The sequence below is a fragment of the Sphaeramia orbicularis genome, chromosome 19 (assembly GCF_902148855.1).
Source record: "Sphaeramia orbicularis chromosome 19, fSphaOr1.1, whole genome shotgun sequence".
Taxonomy (NCBI): Eukaryota; Metazoa; Chordata; class Actinopteri; order Kurtiformes; family Apogonidae; genus Sphaeramia; species Sphaeramia orbicularis.
Window position 1 is genome coordinate 37,368,523 of NC_043975.1, and position 27,537 is coordinate 37,396,059.

Consider the following 27,537-nt stretch of genomic DNA (forward strand, 5'->3'; position numbering starts at 1 on the left):
ACAGGCGTTTACCATGGCAGAGAAAAGGAAGAGGTCAGAGGATGCTAAGAAGAAGAAAAGAGTGAGTGACCAAACCAGGAACAAGACAAGAGTCTGCCTCGGTCCAGCTTTTGCAGAGCAGTGGTGTAGTGGTCCCTGGAGAAATGGGTATACTCTCAATTTTTGCTCTTTTTTTTTTTTTTTCTTTTTAAAGTAGTCCAGAAAAATGCTGTTTTAGAAACAGTGACATTAGACTACTCTATTTAGTTTACCCAAAAATCCGTCAGTGGTATTTGCTCACTATTATAAAATTATCATGACTTGATCAGGAGCAGTTTGTAGGTATTACTGGTCACACAAACAGCTGCATGGATGTAAATGTATTCAACATGAGGCAAACATAGGATAACGTTAGCCTTTCATAACGTTAGCCTTTCATAACGTTAGCCAACTCACACAGTTTAACTATTGGTGACAAAATCTGTTCTCTAAATGTGCAGTCATATGACCAGTAGTTTAAAACAGTGACTCATTTGGAAACCAACTTAAAACTTACCTCAGAATTATGTATTCCATGAAAGTAGGTTCTCTCAATAAGTCATTCATTTGAAAGACATTTATTCTGCCTGTCTTATTTGCATTTCCAATAACTGTGCATCTTTCAATGAGACATGCAGTGACCTGTCAATCAACTGGGGTGGCACTGACACCTGTGGTGTCCAAGCAGGTTCAAGAGGCGGCCAGTGCTAAGCAGAGCCCTGGCTCTGGCGCTAAGTTAGCAATATTTTCCTCGGCATGACCCGCCCTACTCTGCCTCTGATTGGCTCATCAGTCCTCATGCCTAAAATTAACCAATCTAATCAGTGAAGGTATCGAGTACTAGCCAATTAGAGGCAGAGTAGGGCGGCTCATGGCTTCACCATCCAAGGGGAAAACATGGGCAATTTGGCTGCAGGTAATACTGAAAGGTGCACATTAGGGGGATTTAGAAGTGGGTATACCCAATGCTGACTGAAATATAAGTAGGTATACGCCGTATACCACCGCATACCCTGGACTACACCACTGTTGCAGAATGGCCCTAGGTGAAAAAAAAAAAGAAGCATGCAAAATGGATGCAGACTTGGCATTGTTGCTGCTGCACTTGTAAGTATCGCTGAGATAAATCCTGTATGCTCTATGTATTTCAGTGGATTTGTGCGCTCTTGATGATTGCTATTGGTTGTAACGGTGTTACTTGTTTATGAACTCATTCTATATGCCTGGATGTTTGCTGGCTAGCGGAGATGTTAGCATACTCACTAGTAATAACGGTTGTTGTGTCACGTAAGAGTGTTTAGTTTAGTTTAGTTTAGTTTACTAGATTGCCCTTTGTTTTCCTCAGGAGTGTGTTTTTTCTACCAGCCACAGGATTTTGTCTGTTGAATCTAGTTTTTGCAAGATGTATGTAGTTCATTATAGACCCATCCTTATAAACCCATGTCTATGATTGCCTTCTCATATTCATTAAATACAAATGCACATGGCCAGAGGGGGAGGGTTAAGTGTGGGTTTTACGACAGTGAATGTGTACTTCCAAACTGTAGGGGGAGCTCCATAGAGAGGGATGCTACAAAAACAGCGAAGAAAGAGCCAAAATGGTAAACTCTTGCATAGTTCCTCTTTAAAATAAATAGCACACATAGGAAGAGTGGTACTGTGATCTAACATGCATTTCTGTGAAAATGCTTATTCTTGGCCCTGCAGGAAATCTGAAACAGCTCATTCAAATTTGTAAACAGTTGGCAGCTGTTCTACTATTTCTAGTGATGACAAAATGACCCTTAAAGCACCATTAAAATGAGCTATTTAGTCTGCTTTGTGCAAACACTTGAAACAAGTGTATTTATATATTTTCTATGTCGTTCTCTGTAGGTGTGACTGCTTAAAGTAAAATATGATTTCTATTGTAGATGTATTTAATCAAGGTTATTTTTTTTTTAATTATACAGTATTGTCTGCTGTTCCAGACAAAGACCAGTGTTCATGCAACTATTTTGATTTGGGTTATATTTTTTTGAAGGTTTAATAAATTTTAATTATCCACTGAGTCATACATGAAAATTAATTGAAAAAACCGATTTAATCAAATATTTTATTAACTTGCTTATTAAATACAGACACTGCCCAGCCAAAATAGGTTTTAACCCTAAATGATGCAATTAGTAGCTTCTCACTTCTTAATTTTTCTTAAACGAGATATTATAGATTGGCTACCACAGAGTTCAGACATGAATCCCATTGAGAAGGACTTCACAGAGCAGGCCAATTCTCCCAGCATCAATACAAGACCTTGTTGAAAGATGCAAGTCTGGACTGAAATAAACATTGTCACATTGCATAAGCATCGCATGGCATAAATTATGTGACAGTGAAAGTGTCCTGTAATTAAAGCTAAAGTTAATCTGGTCAAATACTATGTGTGGAGGCATGTTTTTGGCCTTTGGCTGTGTCAGTTGTATTGAAAATGGGTTGATATAGTTTTTATCAAATGCATTTTAAGTGACACTAGGACTTTAAAGCTCAAAAACATTTCATCATTTTTTTTGCTATAATCCTCTAAGAAACCAATAATGACATTTTTATGCTATCTGTTGGTCTTATCACACTTTTCTACATTACCAAAGGTCAACAATGGGTCATATGATGCATTTTTCTTCAGGGAATCTTTGACTAGATGACATTCTTCCACAAAATGAGCAGCCTGGGAATTGTAAGAGTCAATATTGAGAAAGGTATTACACTGTTTGTAAAACCCTGTGAACATTCATGCAAAATGTGTGAAATAATAATGAGAAACTGCAACACCTGACCTTGAAAGGTATTATGATAATCCTTATGACTTATCACTGCTGTAAGTCATAGTGGTTCCATGTACCACTACAGCTATAACTGGTATCAATCATTATACTCTAATATTCAGCTGTTTTTCCAATGAATGGCTTATCTCAGTAGCTAGACCTATCTGCATCTTATAGTGCCTAGTTGAACATTTTTTTTGTATTTCTGAAACCAATCACAAATGGCGCAATTTGTGTTCAGCTTTTGTTTTGCCAAGAGTGTCATTCGGTAAATATGTTTTAGTAGAACATTTACATGTGGGGAGGAGAATCCTGATATTAAAATAGCTAAATCCTCGGAAAAGAAGGGGGAGGACGCTGCTGACTGAAATAGCCATGCGATGGTAGGCTTATCCCGTTTCTCCACTGACGGTTTAAGCTCAACTTTCCTTAACCCCATATGTTTTTTTTGGCATTTCCACTGCATGGGAGCAGGGGCCACCAGCTTCTATTAGATACTATTATAGTATAACTTCTGTAGAGGTTCCAAGTGAGCCAAAGCACTACTACATGTGATGGAAAATCATGATCACAGATTGGTTGATGCAGAATTGTCACTGCATCAGTATATGCACAGCCTGACCTACAAAAGGTCCTGCACTCTCATATTTTATTAGCTTTGATTACAGTATGTATTCACTGTGTGCATTCAGTTTGGTCAAAACACTGCCCCCACTGGTTTGTACTTTAAGCACTAGACATGATAGGTAATTACTTCATCCATCTTTCTTCTTACCGTGATGCAACCTTCACTCTGGAATAGGGTCAGTCTGAATTCATCAGACCACATGACTTTTTTCCACTAAAACACAGATGAATCTTTATATTCTCTAGCAAATGAATGGGAAAGATATGGGAAGCAACTCACAATAATCATCCAATGGATTGATCTGAACTATTTGCTGAATTAAATCCAGGTATACTCTGTGCCACTGGGGCAAACATTGGATGCAAATTTTCAAGTGCCCTCTATCTGGATAAATTGACCAGGGATCTAAAGCGTTATAACTTGCAGTGTTAATTTTCAGTCTCAACTGTTTTGCCTCATTCATAGCTGCAGTTGTACTTAAGATGACATCACCACACTTTACACCCCATTGCCATGATGACTAGCTGTACTGAGGGAGCACTATACCAGCAGTGGAAATGTGACTGACAGGTAGCTTAACCCTTTCATGCACAGTGGTCACTCCAGTGGACAGTTATTCTACAGCTGTTCTCTTGTATATTCATGGGTTTTGTTGTTTTAGTTCCATATCAGCCAACACAGTGGATGCTTATGCACCATCCCATAATACACTGACATTCATACAATTATTGTAACTTTGCTGCTTTTGATAAACCTGATATGCAGTAACATGGTTTAGTGTAAATTAATTGCTAATTCTTATTAAACTGTAATTAACAGTTTTCTGAAACAGAAAGTTGTTTTGTGTTTTTTTTTTGCATATCCTCCTGAGACCCAGCAATGCATTTTGTCCTCTGTAGGGGACAAAAGTTTGACAGTTTTACTTAAAAAAATACTGTCCATTGCAAAGGACATTTCATTAAAAAAATAAACCAATAAATAAAAATAATTTTTAAAATGTATGTGAAAAAACTGTTGCATTATGCAGTTTCCAATCAAGACAATTTTTAATGTAAAAAAGCTAAAATTGTCAAATTCCTGGGTCTCAGGAGGATATTATCGCCATGAAATGAGTAATAACTAATATTAGAGTATGATAAAATGTGAGAAAACATCAGATTAGCAGCATTAAAAATGTTTTTATTTCATAGTTTTCACACAGTTTATCACTTTCTGATAATACATGTTTCTTTGCTTAAAAAGTTAAACACATGGTGTCCAGCTGAGTGGACATTTTTGTAACACCACGAAAAATAGGTTCATAAAAAAAATTCAATTGCGTTATTTTTTTTTCATGCCTAAAGAGGAATAAAAACACTCAAGAAAAACATATTGACAAAGGTTCTCATAATTCATGCATGAAAGGGTTAACCAAGCCAAACCATGCTGAGTCCAGGTGAGTCAGACTGATACCAGCAGCTGAAAAGCATTTTTCCAACATATCACAGGCAGACTGGAAGATAAATAAGTAGTGGTTAGCATTTATGTCTCACACCTACAAGGTTCTACATTTGATCCTCAGTCAGACCAGAGTTTTTCTGTTTTGAGTTTGCCTATTCTCTCTGTACTGTGTGGTTTTCCCCTGCCATTAAAAACAGGTACATATAGATTAATTCTCTTGTCAGTGGCCTGGAAGACCTGGAGTTGGTCCCCAAGGGCCTTCAATGGCAGCTCACTGCTTTGAATGTGCTAATGCTAGATACTGTGTGCGTATTAAAATAGGTAAAATGCAGAGAGCAGAAAGAGTGGCTGATAATAAAGTAAGTAAACTTTAATCGCACTGATTCATTTGATTTAATTTTGCAGGATTTGAGGTATGTGCCTTATGGGTTAACTCAGCACTCACTGGTTACTAAACCTAACCCGAAACCTGCAATTCAAGCTATTTAAAACAAAGTCCTCCAATGATCTGCATGATTCATATCCTTGACAGTTTTCATTCATACTACTCACTGACAGAGAAACTACTCACAGTCGGTTCTGGAAATGTTAATCTACTTTGTCAGTGACCAAAGAACTTCAGTGTGAAATAAGAATTAAGGCAAGTGAGAATTTAGGCAAATAGCCACTTTAATTGATTTATTTATGGGAATAGAAAAATTCAGTTAAAAGGTCAGTAGCGGGTGGTATGAAAGGTAGGCAGTGGAATCAGAAAAAAAAATTTACTCAGGAAGTAGAGGATGACCTGCTGCCACATCACTGTAAAATGTAACCATTAACTCTGATTTTAAGAGTGAAGAATGGCAGCTAAAAGCCTAAAAACTGCCAGCACTTGTGGTCACTGCTGCTCCCCCCACCATAACATGAGCTGAAATGAAGCATGATATCCCTCTGCCTCGCCCCCTCTACCGCCCACCTACTGCCGCCACCCTCACACATCCCATCAGCACCTGCAGCCCTGCTCCTCTTCCTCCATTTGTCACCAGCCGCAGAGAACAGAGAGAGGGAGAGAGAGAAAGAGAAAGAGAGAGACTACCTGAAAATGAGTATGGTGGTAGAGATATAATTGCTTTCTTGTCTTTTTCGGTTCCCTCCCAAAAGGAGGAGGCATATAGCTGTGAGTGACTGAGGTTATCTTCACTGCACTATCTGCTGAAGAAGCACATTAATGAATAGTGCATTAAAAGTTTGAGCCTGTGCCGCACAAAAAAAACACACTATCCTGCAACTACTGTAATTTAAAAACCACAATAGCCACTATGCAATCTTGAAAATGAAAAATAAAGGCCTTCGGGCAATGTACGCAGAATTTCTTTTTATTCAAACAAAGCAAAAAAGAGTAACATTTACCTATCTGTGGTTACAGCCTAATTGATTCATTTCACAGTTCTTCAGTCATTTTACAAGTACATAGTGGTCTCTTGGGGCACAAACCATATAAGAGGTAAACACTAAGTTTACTGTAAGGGACGGAAGCTTCTGCAAATAACGCAAACCAAACAGGGTGGCATGGAGGTTTTGGATAATGTATTATGACCTATTTTACACACTGGAGAGAAACTACATAGCTAAATGGAACGGTGTTATCCATTTTAAAACACACTAGAAACAAGAATAATAATCCCTGATTTTTTCCATATAGTGAGCCCACTATGGTTAGAAAATGAATATCTTATATTGAGAGCTAAGAACACGTTTTATGTATTACCCTGGTCTACAAGGAAAAAGCCTCCGGAATAGAAGTAGTGAAACTTAACTGAGTTTGAGTCACTAATAAAGAAAAATTAAGTCAAAAATGCTGGTTGTCTGTACTTTCCAAGATAGTCTTGGGTCAAAATGTGAAATTCTGTGAATTAATGAGATAATGTGTATTATTCAAAATAAAAATTTGTCTCAGAGATACTAGATCTACTTCAATACACTGTCTCCACATTACAATACATTCACTTTTCAGGATCTTTCTGGTGGAAGATCTATTCGATCTATATTAATATATGGTATGAACGTACATATAAATGTATATAACACTTTGTCATATAAATTGAAAACATGATGACAGTGTGTGCACATACTGTGTGCTCATGTCTGGAGAATTATTTTTTATTGGTTCTCTTCCTTTGAATTTGTCTTCTTGTCTGCCAATCCCATCAATACCCTCTACTCTTAGCAGACTGAGTTGGCCATGCTCTGCTGCAACAGCTGACCACATTATGGCAGGAGACCCTGTCACTGAATAAGAACAGCTTTCAGTGCTGGAAATCCAACAATATTTTTCAACAGAATTCAACTGTAACATTACTGGACAGTGTAAAACTTGTTTAAAAGATTTATGCAGTTTTGAGATCCAAAAAAAAAAAATCCTTCTGACAACATGGGGAGTTGTAATGTACCAGAAAGGACCCAGAGCTCCTATGACCACCACCGAAATAATGTTACAAATTTCATTCTCACAAAATGCGATGCTTTGTTACGGTTATTTACAGTACATCTATATTATGACATCATCAAGTCCTTGTTTCAAACAGAAACTCAGACAGATGGCGATGCTGCTGTCTTACATACATCTGCATTTGCTGTATCAGACTATAGTATTCATTATAGCTCATTTAGCTCAGTTTTGAATAAGACACAAGACACAGTAAAACCTTTAAACACCTTGGTGTGGAATTTGTTCCCATATGGTTTGTTTTATAGCGGCAGTCAAGTTTGGTTATGAAGTGTCAGAACTGGCACAGTTTGGTGGACAAACTGTATGATCTGCAGTTCAACAAATGGTGAATTTAGCAGGCATACTAACTTAATGTAATGTCTTTTAACTACAGTAATTATGGCTATATGGCCAACTAATCAGTATAAAAGAAATGTTGCATAGTTGCAAGTTCATAGTTTAACTTCACTTGTTGACTCATGAGATGCGTCTGCAGGGAGTGAAGGACCCAGCAACACAGACTCTCATTTTACTTCTATTTATCACTTCTTCTTTGAATCCCAATATTGTTTCTAATGGCAGAGATGGAGGAGGTGGAGGAGCTGAGGCAACTGGAATTCAACCAGATGAAACATCCTTCCCTTGGAAAAGTCCTTTTAGATAAATGTTGGTTAAACAGCTGCATCATCTGTCTTATTTAATGACAATGTATTTTTTTTTTTTTTTGTTTGTTTTTTATTCAGTCTAAAATCTAACAAATGTGTTCATGTCAACATCAGTTCACTAGTGATGTGACAATAATGATGTAAGGATGTCATACATTTAAAAAAAAAGTTTGACCATATGTTTGATCATTTTAAATGATAATCGCATTTCAGTTTGAAGAACACTCACAATAGTGGTTTGTATAATCTACATCTGTGCTACACCTCCTTTACTTATCACAGGTTTGAACGTAACTCTGCAAAAGCTAAGGAAACACAGGTGTATCCTCAGTCATAATACTCAGGTCTGCCTCCTCAGTCCTCAAACCTCAGTTCATGAAATTCATTTTATGGATCTGCGACACCTTCAAGATGCCAAAAATAAACGCCAAAGTTAAGTTCCAGGTCCCAGCTGAGGATCAGGGAGTTGAAGAGGTGAAAAATGTGGAATTGAGAAGAGCCTTAAGTTTGGACTCCAGCAGACTGAGGCTGAGGTTGGGACAGACTGCCATACACAACACTAAAGTGGCTCACTACTCACTCTAGTGGTAAAACGTGGTACAGTTTCTCTGTGATACAATACAGCACATTGACACCTTTGGCATAATGTCAGAACTATTCTTTCTATACACTTTAATGTTACCTATATATTTTAATATTTTAAAGCAAAATTATAAGAAATTGCTCCTTTGACAACAGTGAAAACACAATCAATATCAAAATGCTCAATATAATAAGAGTCATTACTTATTACAGTTTAAGATGGAAACTAAAATGACTACTCACTCTAGTGGTAAAATGTGGTACAGTATCTCTGCAATACAATACAGTACATTGACATCTTTGGCATGATGTCGGAACTGTTTTTCTGAACACTAATGATATGTATTTTTTTGTATTTTGAAGTAAAATTATTAAAAATTGCTCCTGTAATAACAGTGAAAATACTATCAATATCAATAAGCTATTACTTATTACAATTTAAGAGGGAAACTAATAATCATCAGCCTAATAAATACAGACTTACAGGATGCACAAATCCCAAAAAGTTTAAATAGTCATCCAGCACTTTGTAATCCATCAGTGTCTTCCTGTCTGCCTGCACCTTAACCCAAACTGGAGGGGTGGCACTCATAGCTAAAAACCCAATTACTGTACCGTGAATGCTTGTTTAATTAGCCTTGTATGATAGGCTGCCCATCCATTACGTGGCTAATTGCCATCCTATCAGACCAAATAAAATGTGCTATCATAGTCAAGAGTCTGCATCATTGCGCCAGATGATATAATTTCCTTGTGAATCATCTGGATGAAGAAAGGAGGAGAGTGACTGAGTGAGAGGGGGAATAAATATGTGTGTGCATCTTTGTGTGTTTGTGTGAGCTTAAGATGGAATGCAGTGAGAATCCAGAGCTATAATTCAAACCTTTGAGCTGGTTTGACAAAGTAACCATAGCAACAGCTAAGCGTTCATCTGTCTTAATCGAGGACAGGGTGTGTTTTGTGCGTAAAGACCTCACCAGAAGACCCCTCTCCCTCCCATCATAGCTCCCCATGGACCTCTGTGTGGATCTGAAGATAGATCTGTGCTGCATAGTCGCACAAACTGCATCTCCACTGCAGCAGAAATCCACACAAGGAACTGCAAAATTCCTTCTCATTTACTTCCATAAAGATCCAACTGAGCTCACTTGCCCTCGCATCAGTTTACTTAGCCACAAAAAAAAAAAAAAGCCCCACTCTTTAGGCCCTGCAGTCATTTACTCCCATATTTGCTCCCACCACAGTGTATTCTCCTGATGAAATTGAAGCAACGAATGCCTATGAGTAGATTTTCACATCGGCCGGCCCATGTGAAGTAGAAGAGACTGTCATTATGCTGTTCAGTGGAGCAGTAATATCTCTAGCTGCTTGGGGACATTGGGTGCTTGAGCGTAGCAGACCTGCCCTCCTGCCTGTCTGCCCATTCGTCTGTATGCCTACCTGTCTCCATACTCATACTACCAGTCTGTCTCTCAAGTGTTTGCATTTCATTAGCAGCAGAGACATTCTTGTATTGGCGTGTTCATTACTTTCTATTTATATTTAGTCTATGAATTAGGTTTTATTATTAATTTGCCATGTACTGAAAACAATATTTGATCACAGTGCCATGAAACTCATTTCTTAAGAGTCAATCATCTGCTCCTGAAATATAAATTCTTTCTTAAAGGAGGCTCCAATATGGGTTCAAAAGCAGCTAAATTTATTTATTCATTTAAATCAAATATAGTTGTTAGAGCACTCAGTTTATCTTTTACCTGCTGTAGGCAGTCATTTTAAGTGTTTCAAATACCGTTGAAGCTCCACAACTGTCATTTCACTTCATGCTCAACTGTGTATTGACTTCATCATCATTACATTATTTACTTTCCCCTGACCTGGACAGCACTGATAGAAAACTGACAAATGAAACACAAAATGTGAAGATGTGAAACAACTCATAAGAGCTTTATTTTATATTTGGGGAAAAGAAGTGGTTCTGTAGATGTAGTGGGAACAAATTATAGTTAATGCACAAACATGTTTTTTCTATTTCAGTTAAGACTTGGAACTTAGGAACTTCCTGCACTTCCTCAGCTATTCAGTATCATGTAAAGTGGTAAAATTAACAACTGGATTTGCTTTATACACTTAGGGACACAGAACTAAAGCATATTGAATACAGAGGAATTAACAGAAGTGGAACTGGAAGTGGGAAGTAGTATCTCAACTTAGATTAAAGACCCCATTTACACCTAGTATTCAAATATAACATCTGTATCTATAGCCACTTTTACACAGAGATCCGGGAATAAAGGTGAGATGGTGATCCCACCTTTTTTCTACCATTGACCGATTTCCACAGCCAAGCCAAAGGAGTAACAGAGGTGGGACAGGCTGGACTTTTACACAGCAGATCTGCATTATGGAATCAAAGGGGCGGTGATGCAGCACAGCGTATAGTGTGACAGATAATCGCACATCAGAAATACCCCGAGCATAGTGGTGTTGGATAATCTCTCGGCCCATCTTTCACCGTTCCACAATTGTTAGTATGGATAGAGCCCTCCACCTGAAGTGACAACAGGTCGAGGATCTCAGCGTCTCTCCACTTTCTGGTTGTGTTGATTTGTTTGTTTACTGTCCACAGCCTGCGCTATTTAAATTCCCCCTGTGTGGGGGTCACACATGCAATACGTCATCAAAACGTCACACCTTGGTTGCGGAACGAGAGTTGTTCCTTTTACATCATATTCCGGAATCATGAGTCCACATTTATCACAGCTCTGTTACCACCTTCAGAGGCGTTACAAAGCCACGATAAATGTGGAACCAAATGACCCCACCATTTCATTTACACAGATGTCGTTCCGGAATAAAGCTGAAGCATTCCTGTAACAGAAGTACTGTGTAAAAGGGGCTTATATTGGATGTGTGGTATGATAATAAACAATCCAGTCAGAGTTGTTTACACCTGGAATTTGTATTTGGTGTTGCAAAAGCAAAAGTGTTTTGCTCTGCCTTAAGATTAATTAGAAAGCATCTCATTCTGGTTTTCTTTACATTCCTCTAGCTATATCATGTGCTACCTGTTTTAATATGCATTGAGATTAGAACAAGGTCGTCTGCTCTTCTGTGTGTTTTTAAATGTCTTTATAAACACAGTCTTCAGTGAGGACTATCCAGTTTTGCTTTGACAGCGCTGTCATCACATAATACTATGAAGCATATTATTTTTGATGGTTCCATGAACATGCAAATCTTCCATTTCTTCCTTTTAATTTTCACCACTTTAGTCAACTTGTGGTGTGAGCAGGCATGAGTGAGTACACAGCATTATTTACAGGCCAGAGGGGAATGATGATGTGTAACCTAAAGAGTATAGAATAAGAAACTCTTTATAGGTACGGAACATGGTCTAGATGAAAACATGGTTTGCATTTATACGTACATGATGTGAACCAGACTCCCTTCAATAAAAAAAAACAGTTCGCTTTAATGTGTATTTTTCCTGATATGAATAACTTGTGTGGATACACAGTACATTTAATGCCAGCTACTGTATAAATGGGATCAGAATGTACCTGCTACTTGTCAAAGAAAAAAAACAATGAATGCATTTTTATCTTGAAGGACTGTTTAACATGAATCATACAATGCCTGTCAAAATGTAATTTTCTGTCATTTTTGAAAGACACATGCATGTTTCTATTGTTTATATGCAGCAAACTAGGTCATTTAACAGTATGGATCTATCAGTCAGTTGTGATCAAACATCAAACATGACATCTCACTGAGATTCTGAATACTAAGGTGAATACCAAGTCTAACTCAAACCTTTGCTCAAGTCCTAAAAATTCTGACTTAAGTTGGACCGAACTCATACTTAAACCCCCCCCTCTGGCACAAATAATAGAATGATGACTAAAACTGTCATTCAAAGACATGATTATTGCAGTACTTAGCAGGATTTACTATTTATAATTATGCTTTCATTTTTGTTGTTTCAATTGTTGTGTTTTTATTACATTAAAATGATATGTTCAGAGGGAGTGGGTCACTGACACATTTCTTCACTGGCTCATATCAAATTTCTTGACAGTTCTTATCCCATTAACCCTTTATAGAAACACCATGAAATTCAAAATGACAACCTTATTGTGTTATTGAGGACCTAACAAGACTTTATTACTTTTGTGAAAATTTTCAAAATGTTGTATTGTTATACATTTTTTTTCCTTTTTTGTCAGACAGATGGAAAAAAGTTAATTCTTTTACCTTGGCATGTTTCGGTTTTGACCTGCAACCTTCCTCAGAAGGGACACTTGATGTTACTGTGACGCGTCATTGTCAGCTGTTTTATCCTGGTTTGCCAGGCAACAGGGGATGATTATGCCCCCTGCTGCCTGGCATCCCACAGGAGGACAGTATCCCCTTTGACGAAGGCTACAGGTTGTAGCCGAAACATGTCAAGGTAAGAGAAATAACTTTTTTCCATCCGTCTGACAAAAAAGTAAAAAGGAATTTGTATAAGTTCAGTAGACAGTATAAACCTAATCAGACTGTTTTATTGTCATCACAGAAAATCAAGGTCAGTGAAGGTACCATGTTTGGTTCCTTGCCCATATGTGGCAAAAAAAATTACAATCCAAGAAGTAAATATAAAAGATACAAGAAATACACATGTAAGGTGCTAGGAACATGCATTTTAGAGACACCTGTCAGCATCCACATTCTCCCTTTGAACATCATTCCTTACATTAGTACCATTACTTCATGGTACCTAACAAAGCAGGTACACTCACTGTTCATGCAGAGGTGGACCTTACAGACCCTGTAGACCACATTGGACCTGACATTGTTGCCTCACTGTTCTCACTATGTCGGTTGCTGTCACTGTCTTGTAATGTGTGCGGAAATGACCAAAAATAGTCACTTGTCTATAAATGGTTAACCAAAAAGCATGAATAGATAAAACAGAGTCAGGAGCTTTTTAATTGGTTGACATCTACATCTTGACCAGTAAAATCCAATCCATCTGACATAGTTCCTCTTTAATACAATTACATTTTCTCTGTTTTAATTGTAGTGTCAGTTTCCATTATCCATAATAACCCTGGGTAGTGGTTGTATTTTCACCTGTTCGCTTTTGTGTCTGTCTGTAGAAAGGCACAAGCTGTACCCCGGGGATCAGGCTCTGTGCACTGAGACAGCCTGGCAGATAATAGGAGCTTCTCTGGAAGATTACTAGGCCTTGTTCTGTCCTCATCAGCCACTCACTTTCTCCTCCTCTTCCTCCTCCTCCTCCTCCTCCTCCTCGTCCTCCTCCTGTTTTAAAACCAGCTGGTAAGGGTGTTGAAGCAATTAAACCAGCTCTCCTTCTCTGTCACTATTACTGTCACCTTCATTATTTTTATTTTTCCTTTGCTAACTCTCCATCTTTTCCCCTATCAGCTCCTACTTGCTCTTTCAGGTACCGCATATAGAAAAGGCAGAGGTTTCAGAGAGAGTGGACGTCAGCCACTCATCCTCGTCCTTCTCCATAGTCCTTCCTTATCATCCTTTCCTCTCCTCCTTATCACCTCATCCTTCTTCTTTATGTAAGACCTTGACAGCTGTCCTCACAGAGAGAGAGCAGCAGCTTAGACTGAGACAAATAGAGATTTTTGTACAATCCTATAATGCATTTAGGGACAAAGATGTATTGCACTGGAGACCGGAAAAAACAATACTGGTCTAGCTCTTTTGTGGATCTATTGCATTAGTCTTGTTCACTTTAAGAATAAACAAAACAGAGTGAGAACATCAGTGCATAATACTTTTACACAACATGCATAAAAGAAAAATCTTTAGACATAACGAGTTATGTTGGAAAATGTATTTATTTATTTATTTCATCTTTCTTTTACAAGGGAGACCTGGCCAAGGTAGCAGCCATACAAAGTCCAAACAACATAAAACACATACATGATACACAATGAACATTAAAACACAATAACAACTATTCACTCATAATGGCATCAAGATAAACCGTGACAGTGACAAAATATGAATTTCCTAGTATCCAAAATATACTATGGCTTCTGGAAGAGTTCAATTTTTTATATTTTTCATGGTCAGATATGACAGATGCTAAATTTATAAAGCAAACGGTTAAGCTTTTATTCATCACTATTCTTTTTGATTAGAATATGAATAACAAGAATAGGAAAAGTGATGGAAAAAGAGGTAGTGCAACTGTCTTTTTAGTTGTGTGGAGGACGTGGATGGCAATGACAAGAGAGACAGCCCAGCAGTCTATAGTTGATAGAAAATATGATCAATAAATATATTTTGGTTTCTGTTTTCCAAAAGTGGTCAGAAAAAGTTCAGTATAGATGTTGTATCTACTAGCTCTGACTAGGAAAATATGTTTTTCTATCAGTGAATTTTGAAATCAAATCACATCTTTGTCCTTTTTTCATCCCTGTAATGGAGAGGTGAAGTGCCATCATGAAACCTTATTTTGAAAAAAAAAAAAAAAAGTCATTCACACATATATGATGAGTAAACGTAGGTATTATGCTTGTCAATTTAAAGGGTCGAGACAGTTACAGTTTGTGGTAAAACTGTTGAAGTGTCAGACAGAAAATGCACAAGATACATAAGTCAGAAAATACATAAATCGAAAGATGACACTCTCTTCACAGTCTGTTCAGAGTCACTGAAGATGTCGCTCACATGAACATACTTATGATGATTTTTGCTTTTTTAAATACTTTTTTCACCCGACTCATAAAGAAAGAGGAGAAACGTGCCAAAGTAACGGCCATGTTGGTGTTAGTGGGATGTGTTACATTCAAGGAAAGATGCAGTCCACTGAGCCGTTTCACATATAGCTAGATTTTTATTTACTATCTTTACCACAAACTGTGACTTTCTTAACTTGTAATATTATCTTTTAAATTGACAAACATCACGTATGAAAATGAAAATGTTGGCACAATTCTAACAGGGACAAATAATTGTTGGACCTGTTATTTAAGTGGAACAAAGTACAAACATTTAGTGTTTTATAGGGATCTTCAACTTTTTTCTCCCTTCATTGTAAAAGTTATCAATACATTTAACTTTGCATTTTTTTTAACAGGCCTGTTTTTTTAATGGATCTGGGGTGAATTAACTATTTTGCTTCATAGTGCGCCTTCCCAACATATTAAATTTTGGGACATTTACATACAGACAAGGAAACCTCCTTGGTAGAAAAGCTGTACATCTGAAAATGTCAAAGTATTCCTTTACACAACAGATTTACCATTAAGTGATATATAACAGGGATGAGGGCAATTCATCCCCACCACCACTATTAGTCAGTGTAACAAACAAAATGATGAATCAACAAACCAATCATGCAAAAACTTGGAATGGGCTGTCCTGATCACTAAAAAGCCCTGGCGATTGCTCCGGTAATCGGATTACATTACAGCCCTCATTCCTGTCCAGAGTTGTCAATTTTCTTAACTGTGTATTAGAAACACTTAGTAAAATGAGGATTAACAAATGAAGCTTACCAGCAGCCATCACACAAGTCAATTGTTTATCCACCAGGGCAGAGATTACATTTAAACGGATGAAGTGGTTTAAATACTGCTAGTAGAGGGACTTTTAGTGAAATTAAAAACAAAAAAGGGGCCTTATTAAGAGCGACTTTAATTCATAGTGAGTTTTTCCCTCCATCACACTATCCCCAGTGCTAATCCTGGCCCAGTGGTCCTCATCCTGACAACCAATAAAATCAAGCCTGGCACCCACAGCCCAACATTATTAGCAAATGCACAAGAAACTCTGCCTTTGCCTGCTGGGTCTGTCTCTCCCTCCATCTTAGTCTTGCTCAACACACCAGGGCTACAATTCCCACTTGACAGGTTTTTCTGCCCCACTGTGTGTGTGTGTGTGTGTGTGTGTGTGTGTGTGTGTGTGTGTGTGTGTGTGTGTGTGTGTGTGGGTGCGTGTGTGTGTGTGTGTGTGTGTGTGTGTGTGTGTGTGTGTGGAGGAGGGTCTGGGTGTCATGTGTGCCATAGATAGTTGAGCTGCACAACAACTCTTTTGCTAATTGCAGCTATTAAGCCTCCAGAGACCATCTCTGAGTGTAGCGAGATAAATGAGACATTGTATATCTCATGTTGGAACAATGATCGAATGATGTTGGCTGTGCAGTACCGGACCACTTGAAGTGGTTATGTTAATTGTGACCCCTGTCCTTATAGCACCAAAAAAAGACATTACATAAAAAATGTTTTTCAATGGCAGCAATTTTGATATTATTTCTTTTTTGTACTGATTAGGTCTTTGTCCTATTGCTCAGAGGCTTCAATAATTTATACTTTCATGTAGTATACTATTAGTGAAATTGTTAAGGGGAAGGTCTCTGAGTTATTCTCTAATCATAAAGCAGTATAAGGTGTAATCATTAATCCAACATAAGTCCTACTTACTCACCCAGCAGAGACAGAAAGAAAAAAAATCACATGAAAAAAGTAATGTATGGATATCCTCAAACAAGGGCTGGACTACACCACTGCGTACATCTCATAATGTCTGTTAAGAACAGTTCAAGACAGCGGTGTAGTGGTCCCTGGAGACATGGGTATACTCTAAATTCTTGACCTTTTTATTTTATTTATTTTTTTTAGTTGTCCAGTCCAAACGCCATTTTAGAAACAGTGACGTGTACTGTAAGACTACTTTATTTAGTTTACCCAAAAATCCATCAGTAGTATTTGCTCACTATTATAAAATTATGACTTGATCAGGAGCAGTTTGTTGATATTACTGGTCACACAAGCAGCTGCATGAATGTCAAATGTATTCAACATGAGGCAAACATAGGATAACATTAGCGTTTCATAACGTTAGCCTACTCACACAGTTTAACTACTGGCAACAAAATCTCTTCTTCTGTAAATGTGCAGTCATATGTCCAGTAGTTTAAAACTGACTCATTTAGAAACCACCTTAAAACTTACCTCAGAATTATGTATTCCATAGAAGTAGGTTCTCTTGTTATGTGTCACTCATTTGAAAGACGTTTATTCTTGTTTGCATTTCAAATAACCGCACATCTTTCAATGAGATGTGCAGTGACCTGTCAATCAACTGGTGTAGCACTGGCACCAGAGGGGGCCAATCAGGTTCCAGAGGTGGTCAGCACAAGCAGAGCCGAGGCTCTGGTCCTAAGTTAGCAATATTTTCCTCGGCATGACCCACCCTACTCTGCCTCTGATTGGCTCATCAGTCCTCATGCCTAAAGTGAACCAATCTAATCAGTGAAGGTACCAAGTACAAGCCAATTAGAGGCAGAGTAGGGCGGGTCATGGCTTCACCATCCTAAGGGAAAACATGGGCAGTTTGGCTCAGATACTACAGAATGGTCCACATTAGGGGGATTTAGAAGTGGGTATACCCAATGCTGACTGAAAAATAAGTAGGTATACTCCATATACCACCGCATACCCTGAACTACACCACTAGTTGAGTCCAAAGGAAGGTCACAATAAATGCTGTATACTTTGTCCTATTTCACTATATTTCAGTTGTATCTTGTTACAGCCACTGACAAATATGTTTGTACATTATAATATATCATTATACTTTGAAACAACAAACCTACTTGTGGCCTTAAATGTTTGCACAGTACTGTATGTTTTAAAATGTGTCTATATCATAACAATCAGCTAGATGGACTCTTTTAAAAACTTGCTTCATGTCATTCAAAATGATACATGCACCATTTTTTTTCCCAACAACAGTATAGTAAGATTGAATACAACTGAAAATGTACAATTGTATTAATAGAATAATTAATGTTGCACCATATTTAAATTGACTTACATATTATTACTTAAATTGAAGATCTTGCCAACCAGTTACTATTTTTTATTGAAAATTTCATTCTTTTTAAGCTGATTTAATTATGTATTACAAAGTTTTTATTATTGTCATTCCCTATATGATCTCTCAAAACTTACTGAATCCAGACATCATTAACATCATTGAATTGAATTCTCATCAGGCAACTATAAAAATGATGTCATGTTAAATGGTCTCTCATTAATTTCTGTCAGCACAATCTTTGCCACTGGTGACATAAGAGAAAAGGGAGAAGACTCCTTTTCTCAGTTTCTAAATGGAGTAATTGATTTTTTTTAAAGGCTGCAGATGTTCCTTTTCATCATTGATTCAAAGATAGGTTCAACACCAGCTGGAAGTGGCATAAAAAGAATCTTGTAAAGTCTGTTTTATTTAAATAGCCCCGAATCTGGGGGAATATAACTACAATCTGCACAGTATATCATAACCTCAACTCCATCAGTTTGTATAAGGAAAGTTTGCCATAAAAACACTCATGGGTAAAAAAAAAAAGAATCTTGAGGAAAAGCAAGAAAAGAGATCTCCCTCCTCTGGGATGGACATGCATCAGGTGACATGTGTACAGAGACTGAAATAAATCACTGAAATTTACAAATGTATGCATATGTGGTAATGATTTCATAATGGAAGAGGAAAATAGAAGCTCTGCGATGAACTGGCACTACATCCATGTAGCTGGGGTACACTCTAGCACCCCCGAGACCCTCTCGAGGATTAAGTGGTTCAGAAAATGAATGTATGTATGAATGAAGAGGAAAATAGGCAACTTTTTTTTCTGTCAGTGGATGTGACCTGAGCTTTACACCTCTGTGAAGCACAAACCAAACTACTTTAGGAAATAGGGATGAAGTCCAGACTGACGTGTTAGAATTATGTGAACTGTCAGATGAATGGAAGGTATACAAATGCATAATGCAGATTGTGGGAAATATGGAAAATTGGCTGACAAATGACTCTCTGGGGAACCACTTTGTAATCAGGATTCTTATTAACACTGTGCAGCGGATGCTCTCAGTGATGCTTTCAGTGCTTGATGATAACTCGGCGCTAGGACCATTCATCTCTGTCACTATTGTCAGTCATAATGAAGTTACACTCTTCATTGTCACTGTTGAGAATGAGCAACATCAAAGATCCGTTCTGTTCCTTCTGAAATCCAGATGAATATATTCATTCCTCCCTTCTGCATGTCCTCCTTTTTCTTTCTTGGCAGTTCTGCTCTGTTCTGCTCCTCTTCCAGGCTTAAACCTCCCTGCTGTCGCTCTTTGCCTGCTGATGTTGCCAATTTTTTTCTTCTTTGAAACTCATCTCCACTTGGGATTTCTTGAACAAATCCCTCTTTCCTATCAAAGACTCTCTCTCTGTCTTGTTTCTCAAGACCAAATCAATACGTGCCCACAGTAGGAGGTGAGGAACCAACCGCTGGCAGCAACGGACAAAACTATTTGTATCTCTTAATTCAACTAAGAGGTCAGCCTTGGCCTGATTTTTTCATCCTTTGGACAAACAAACCGATCAGTTTAAAGGCTAGCCTGACAGACGTGGCTGCTGTTGATCAAAAGGCCTCATTAACATTTCAATCTGCCACTGCCCAGATAAGACAACGACGACCATTTTGAGATGGGCGCCGTCTGTCAGATGTGCTGGCTGCCCAATAATGATGGTGATATTTCATGTATGCTATCACAATCTCCACATGTCTATCTTTCAAATAACAGATGTCACAGGCTTAATGCATCTACCGTCACTTTTAATGAACACATCAGTTACCACAGGTGCTCACAAATAGGTTTTCTTTGCAAACTGCAAAGATAAATTGGAAAATCAGTCCATCAGACCTTTAAAGTCAGTGGACATTTGTGGCTTTGGCAAACATCCTCTGCCTTTTAAAAACCTTACTGCTTACTCACTACTATGTCCACTCACATGATCATTAGAAGAACAAATGTTACTTGAAGCCAGTGGAAGATCAATATATTTGAAGCCCAAGAGAGTTTGACAATTGGATCTGTGCATCAAGGAAACACTTAAAATGTCATATGTGGTCATTTAAACAAGACGCTGCTTCCATTTCATCGTCATCTGTCTGTTAAATGTAGATGCACACTCTACCTTAGAGGCACTATCCACCCAACAGCCTGGGAAACATGTTGACAGTCAGATCATAGCATGAGTTATTGAGTCTTTTCGCCTTTTGACACTAGCTCACGCCCTTGTAATTGTGGGGATGGAGCTAGAGGTTTGTCATAAATGGCCAAGAGAGGGAAGGCAGGATGTGAAAAGGGAGGGAAGGACAGAAAGATAACTTGAGAGGAAAAGAAAAGACAGACAGAAGCTGAAGATTACAAAAACCCTACTCCTGGTCTTCACATATCTCAGTTAAACAGACCAGTGAGTAATTTCACCTACATGTTGACCACTAGAATTATGCTTATTTGAAGGCCAAGGTCTGTTGTGTATGTGTGTTTGAATTGTGTTGTGTGGCTGCCGTTCAACGAAACAGTAAAATGGATGAACTGAGACAGAATGTGATCACATATCTGACTATTGGGTTTCTTGAACAGGAAACACCTGACAGAATATTCTGAACTCTGGCAAATCTCAAACAGTGAATAGTGGACATTTTCCTGGCTTCAGTTAAATCTCATTTAAAGGAACAGAATGTACGATTTTTATTGACCTTTTGTACTGCTGTCGATAAGTTTGCAAATCAATGCCAGTGACTCAGTGGTTGTTCAAGCATGAAAGCTGAAAGGCGTTTAATCCAAAAAGCTATAAGCAGAGCTGTGTCATTACGTCTGCGTCATGCACAGTGATATATCATCCCCTATCCAAGCATTTCTCTACGTATAGTGCCCACGTTAACTGCTAAATATGCCAATAAATGTACACTATGATTCACCTGTGGGTGGTTAATGAAATGAAGGAAAATCCAGTAGTAATAGTAATGATAATAGCACATTTTATTAATAGAATGATTTTTAGAATACTCAGAGACTGGGGTGCCACTGCCAATTTTGGGCCCCCTGAAACATAATCACATTGGGCCCTTGCTACAAAAAACTCATTGCAACCAAGCTGTCGGTGTGTGTGTGCGTGTGGGGGTAGCGGTATGTAAAAGAGGGGGTGGGGATAGCGGTCCGTGAAGGAGGGGGTGTGGGGATAGTGGTCTGTGAATATCGGAGCAGGGGGAGATAGTGGAAGTAAAACTGAAATCGCTTTACTATTCCTCTAACTCACCAGGCACACTCTACTGCTGTATGGGCCCCCCAGGATTGCTAGACCCCATGAATTTGTCATGTTTACCCCCCCTCTTAACAGCGCCTCAGCTCAAAGACATGTTACAGAGGACACATACAACATCAATCACACATTTAACAAACAATATCAATCACACAAAGATGCACCAGTTCTGAAAAGATGAGTTTTGGTAAATAATCTGAAAATGAACAGAGTGGTACATCCAGTATTCGCTCCCTAATGTAGGACTCCCTGTGATGAACTATAAAGTATGCAGTTGCAGAGGTCATGTCTGCATGGATCAGAGTTTTATCAGCAGAGACAAATGCACTTCTGGTGATTCAACTGCTGGGTCCTAACAGGCCACTATAAGACTTTTGACCATAGCACGTACATACTATATGTCTATAATAGATGGCACATTGGTCTGGTCAGGATTGAATCATAAACATATATAAGTAACTGGAGATGAGGTGGTTTTTCTGGATTAAGAACACTGTAATGTTTAAAACCTGTGTCTAATTGTAAGAAGTTGTTTTTATACTTAGGTTTATAGTAAAAATTGTGCTGTAAATAGTACAAATAATGTTTCTGAGACTAGAACATGGGCAGTATGGTGGACGCAGTGTCATGTGGCCCAGTGGCCCATGCAGCACCTACATATACATATATAGAAAAGACACTTATAGGCAAAGTGATGTTAATTTTGATTACATTTGATCACCTTATAATCAGACCTGTCAGTGGGTGGGGTATACACTGCTGCCCATGAAGATGGAAAAAATATTTTTTTTACCTCTTCTCATGACATTATTGTGACATTGTGATTTATTCTTGATAGGTAAAGTGTAAGTGAACAACGGTGTACTTGGTAGCAAGTAATGTGATGTGTTTCAGCAGCAAAATGGTCAAGAGTAGGGAACTGAGCAACTCTGACGAGGGAGAAATTGTCATGACCAAATAACTGGATCAGAAAATCTCAGATGTTGTTCATTCCCATGTAAGTGGTTAGTACCTCCCAAAAGTATCTAAAGAACAACCAGATATCAACCAATCCAGCATCTATTGGAGCAGAACATTATTACCACCTGTCTACTGTAGTGTAGGTTCCCCCTTTTTCTATCAAAACGGCTCTGACCCAAGGCCTAGACTCCACCAGACTACTGAAGGTGTGCTGTGGTATCAGGACCAAGAGGTTAGCAGCAGATCCCTGAAGTCCCTGAAGTAGAGAGGTGGACCTTCATGGATTGGATTCATTTGTCCAGCAACTCCCACAGATGTTCAACTCACTGGAGATTGGGATGTCTTTCCTAATCCATTTTTGGTTGGTATTTACCACTGCATGGTGGTGAGCACTGTCACCTCACAGCAATAGGGTCTTGGGTTTGATTCCAATACCAAGACCAAGTTTGCATGTTCTTCCCATGTTTGTGTGGTTTCTCTCCGACTACAGCTTCCTCCTAGCATCCAAACATGCAATAGGGTAGTTGTTTACGCTTAACTGCATAGGTGTGAATGTGAAAGTGACTGGTTCATTTTTCTATGTCAGCCCTGCGATGAACTGGTGACACATTCAGGGTGTACTCCACCTTTTCCCATAGGTAGCTGAGATAGGCTCGACAATAAAGCAGTTCAGAAGATGACTGACTGACTAACCCAGTGGTTCCTAACCTTTTTGGGCTCGTGACCCTATTTTAGCATCACAAATTTCTGGCAACCCCAGAAATTCAACACAGAGACTTTTTTTTTTTTTTGCTCAGATTAATTTGTTTTTGATCATGTATTAGTTTGCTATACTATGTTGCAATTAAGATTATTTTAGACAACATTTAGTCTATATGATATATATTATTATGGACGGAGGCAGAAAAACCAGGGTGAGATTACTGCACAAAGTGAGAATTTTATTTTCCTTGGTCAGGATATGTACTGTCAGTCCAGCTTGTATTTACAAGGCTGACAATTAATACTGAACAAACAAGAACTCAAACTATGAATTATGAAGCAGCTGCAGCGTCTTAAACCGGTCACAATAAACATTTGAAAGACAAACAGTACCATAGTGCTTCAGTTTCAGCTCCAGTTTGTCATGTCTTATATGTGTTGTGACTGTCTCACCTCAGCATATATATATATATATATTTTTTTATCAATCTCAAAAAATTTCTGGCGACCCCATTTGAATTCCTGGCGACCCCACATGGGGTCCTGACCCCAAGGTTGAAAAACACTGGACTACCCACTGCAGACCAGGAACACCCAATAAGACCCACAGCAGTGGAGATGCTCTGACCCAGTCATCACCATTATATCGTCTTCATCAAAGTCACTCCTTTGCTCATTTTGTTACTCCCAACAGATCAGAGCTAAATGTTCACCTGCTGTGTAATATACTGTATATAACCCGATAAAAGGTCTCACATAACGAAATAATCAATATTATTACAACGTCTCCTGTCACTGGTCAGAATGTTATGGTTGATTGGTGTTTGTGTCTATGCTTCTGACATCTTTTAGCGCTAATTCTAGAGACAAATGAGATGTTGAAATGGGTATCACCGTGGCTCATCTATCAGAGTGTATTCCACATAGACCAAGGCCATATTTTAAAGGAAGGGGTTTGATGCTGCTTGTCATTCACCTATTCTCTCTTCCCCCTCATTTCCTGTCTTTCTCTACTGAATATCAAAAAGCACAGTTCCATAAATAAATCTTTACAGAAGAACAATACTGAAATAACTGTTTTAAAAGTTGCATATATGTGTTGACTTTTTCCTGTTAGGTATTGGAAGGTGGGTGGTGGAAACCTATGTGGGACGGCTAAAGAAAATGTATGAGGAAGTTGAAGGCCAGTTCAGGTTTTTGCTTTGACTTGAAAGTTTTACAAAAAGTAAATCTCTACTATATCTTGGTCCTCTTCAAAGATGGGGCAGATCAGGAAGTAAATTTGGATCCTCTTTTTTTTTTTTTTTGTAAATAGGATTGATTTTCCTCAGTTACCTGCTCAATACTATCCCAGTGGGAATTCAGCACAGTGGGATTAGTCTATGTGGAGGATCTAAAGAGGGTGAGGCTCTGCCGTCATTGTCTATTTGTTTTGTGTTAAGTCTCTGCTGTGGTTTGACATTGTCATAAATGAGAGCAGCTTTAAACAAGAACTGAAAATTTAATCAGATGTTTCTGCCAATCTGCATCATAATCTGTTCACCCAGTTCTCTCAGTTTGAAGCAATTATGGGTAAAAAATGTGTTCTGTGAAGTCACAAGAACTTTGACCGTTGACCTTTGTGGAAACAATATCTAACCAGTTCATCTTTGAGTCCAAGTGAATATTTCTTTAGAATGAACAGACATGAGGTCACAGTGATCTTGACCTTTGGGCACATCATTTTCCTCATCATAGTCTCTCAAATGGTTGTTGAGATATTGCTTTTTAATTGTAATGGAGCCCAACCATCAGGTGTTTACACCCTCTTATGTGCCATGGATGCATCTGAATAATTGAATGACTGTTCCTGTTGGATCCTGTTGGATTATTTGGTGAATGAACAACACACTCTGCCTGTAATATGTATTATAAAAAAAAACAAACAAACTGCTGCACATTTGACCAAAGACATTTCATGAAGGCAGTTTTATTTATTTGGTTTCATAGGAAAATGTATCTAAAACAAGAATCATTTTAATAAAACAACAGCCAGAATAGAATTGGTCTTGATTACCCCTCCTCATTAAATAATCACAGAAATCAGTCCAATCAGACTGTTTGCAGCAGTTAAACCGCAAAGCCTGCGTTCACTAGGTTTTTTTTCTCATTTGAATTACAGAAGCTGGTGCCACCAACAGTGTTTAGTAATAGACACCGTAGTTATCAAATTCACTCACCAGCACTTCTGTGTGTGTGTGTGTGTGTGTGTAAGTGTGTGTGTGTGCAAGTGTGTGTGAATGCATGTGTGTCACAAACATATCTTTTAGACCTGCATTTATGTGTCATACTGCTATATTCGGGGGAATGGGTCAGAAATATGCTAAGAAATCGACATTTATTTCAGCATGTGAGTGTTTTATTGATCTCGGCAGTGTTGCATTTCATGCTAAAGCCAGGATTGTGGGTAAACCAGGCAGCTGAGTGGCGATATGCATGTCTCAGAGGATGTGGTGGTGTTGGTGGGGGAGAGCATAACTGTCAGCAGTTGACAACTTCGGAGAACAACGGGAATATTTGGCTCCCAAAGTCTGCTGTTTTGGCAACAGACACAGGATACATAACAGTTACAATCCATGCATGCGTGACTTTTCCCGTACAGTTGTAACTGTAACCACAAGTGGAAATAACAGAATAATAATACACGTTAAAGCACCCTTACCACACAAAAAGATTCCACTTTATTTTTTGTGAAAATCTGCTTATTCTTTCATTATGAAAAAAAAAATCCAACCAGAAAAAGTAATATTCCATTTTTCCAACCTCCAACTATGGTAAGAATTATTTGAATGACATTTGCAGATTCTAGGGGGCAGTTTACAGCAGTTTGTGTTAAACTGACATGCAAAGCCTTACTTACACAGGGGTAGTGTATCCTGACAGCCTCATGTGATTTAGAAATTAGCTCGTCTTGTGAATTCCATGTATAGCTGCAGCCACTGATTATTTTTGTAATTGATTAATCTATCAATTTTTTTCTATTCGACGCAATTTGATTAAATAATTATTTGAATAGGCAAAAAAAATAGTATTTATGTGAAAGAGATATGTCGGAAAATGACAAACTTGTCCTTTATTCCAGAATCAGGGTATATAAGGGTATATGAGTATAAGGGTATCAGTCAGTATGTGCCCTGCAGTCTTCAACAAATCTTATGAACTTACTAACAACTTAAGATATAGCTAACATACAAGTTTGTGGTGATCATGTGTGTTACAATAAGCATCTGTGTGAAACAACAGTGGAATCAATGCTAAAGAAACAAAATTTCAGTTTAGGAAAATTGTAGTCAAATTATTTTTTTTTTATTGATTTAAGTGGGTTAATCATTTCAGCAGTAGTTCCATGTTACACATTTACACATGATAAGTGAACTCTGTGTTTAACTCTGATGCACTGACATTACCATTACTATTTCGTAATAACTGTAGTAACTGAAAGATAGAAGAGTGTTATAACTGTAGTCCATAAATGTCATGCATTTTATCATCTTTTGAGATGTTGCTCCTCTGTTAGGTTTGACCTCACTTTTTGTGAATGGGTCCTCGTTGCACCAAAAATGTCTCTAAAACCTAAATTCACAATAGCTGGTAACAAAATAAAGGCATAGAGAAAAAAGAACAGTCTAAAGGATTCCAAATCACAGAGATGCTGATTCAAGTCGGGCTGTCACTGAGTCTCTCGCAGAATAGGGCGAATAATTGTTGTGGTGGAACTTTTACTTTAAAGTAAATTATGATCATATTTAATTATGGTTTTCTTTATGAATTATGAAAACACACACCGTCCTTCTGCAGCTCTCTTCTCTCAGTCCAAATCAAGAGACGAAATATAAATGTAGATGAAACTTATCATTTGCCTAATAGCATAATTGCCAAACTCATACACAAATGGACAAAAGTATTGGGACATGTTGAATTCAGGTGTTTCTTTTCTAACAGGGGTTGGGGATAAAACCCAATAATGACAAAAGTAATAATATAGTTTTATACTGTGATAAATATCAATGCATTGGTTACTTTTCTTTAAATTGTTATCGCTGCTTCCAAAATGCCTCAGAGATGGTTTTTATTTAATTTCTCTCAACATTAATTTTTACATTT

General features: G+C 38.0%; 1 long non-coding RNA gene across 1 annotated transcript; it reads left to right on the forward strand.

The window, feature by feature from the left end:
• The first annotated feature begins 3,007 nt into the window (after positions 1-3,007).
• On the forward strand, positions 3,008-27,537 carry LOC115410326 (uncharacterized). Its single transcript, XR_003934080.1, has 4 exons — positions 3,008-3,018; positions 17,201-17,206; positions 17,278-17,282; positions 27,408-27,537. It is a non-coding gene; the product is annotated as an uncharacterized LOC115410326 (long non-coding RNA).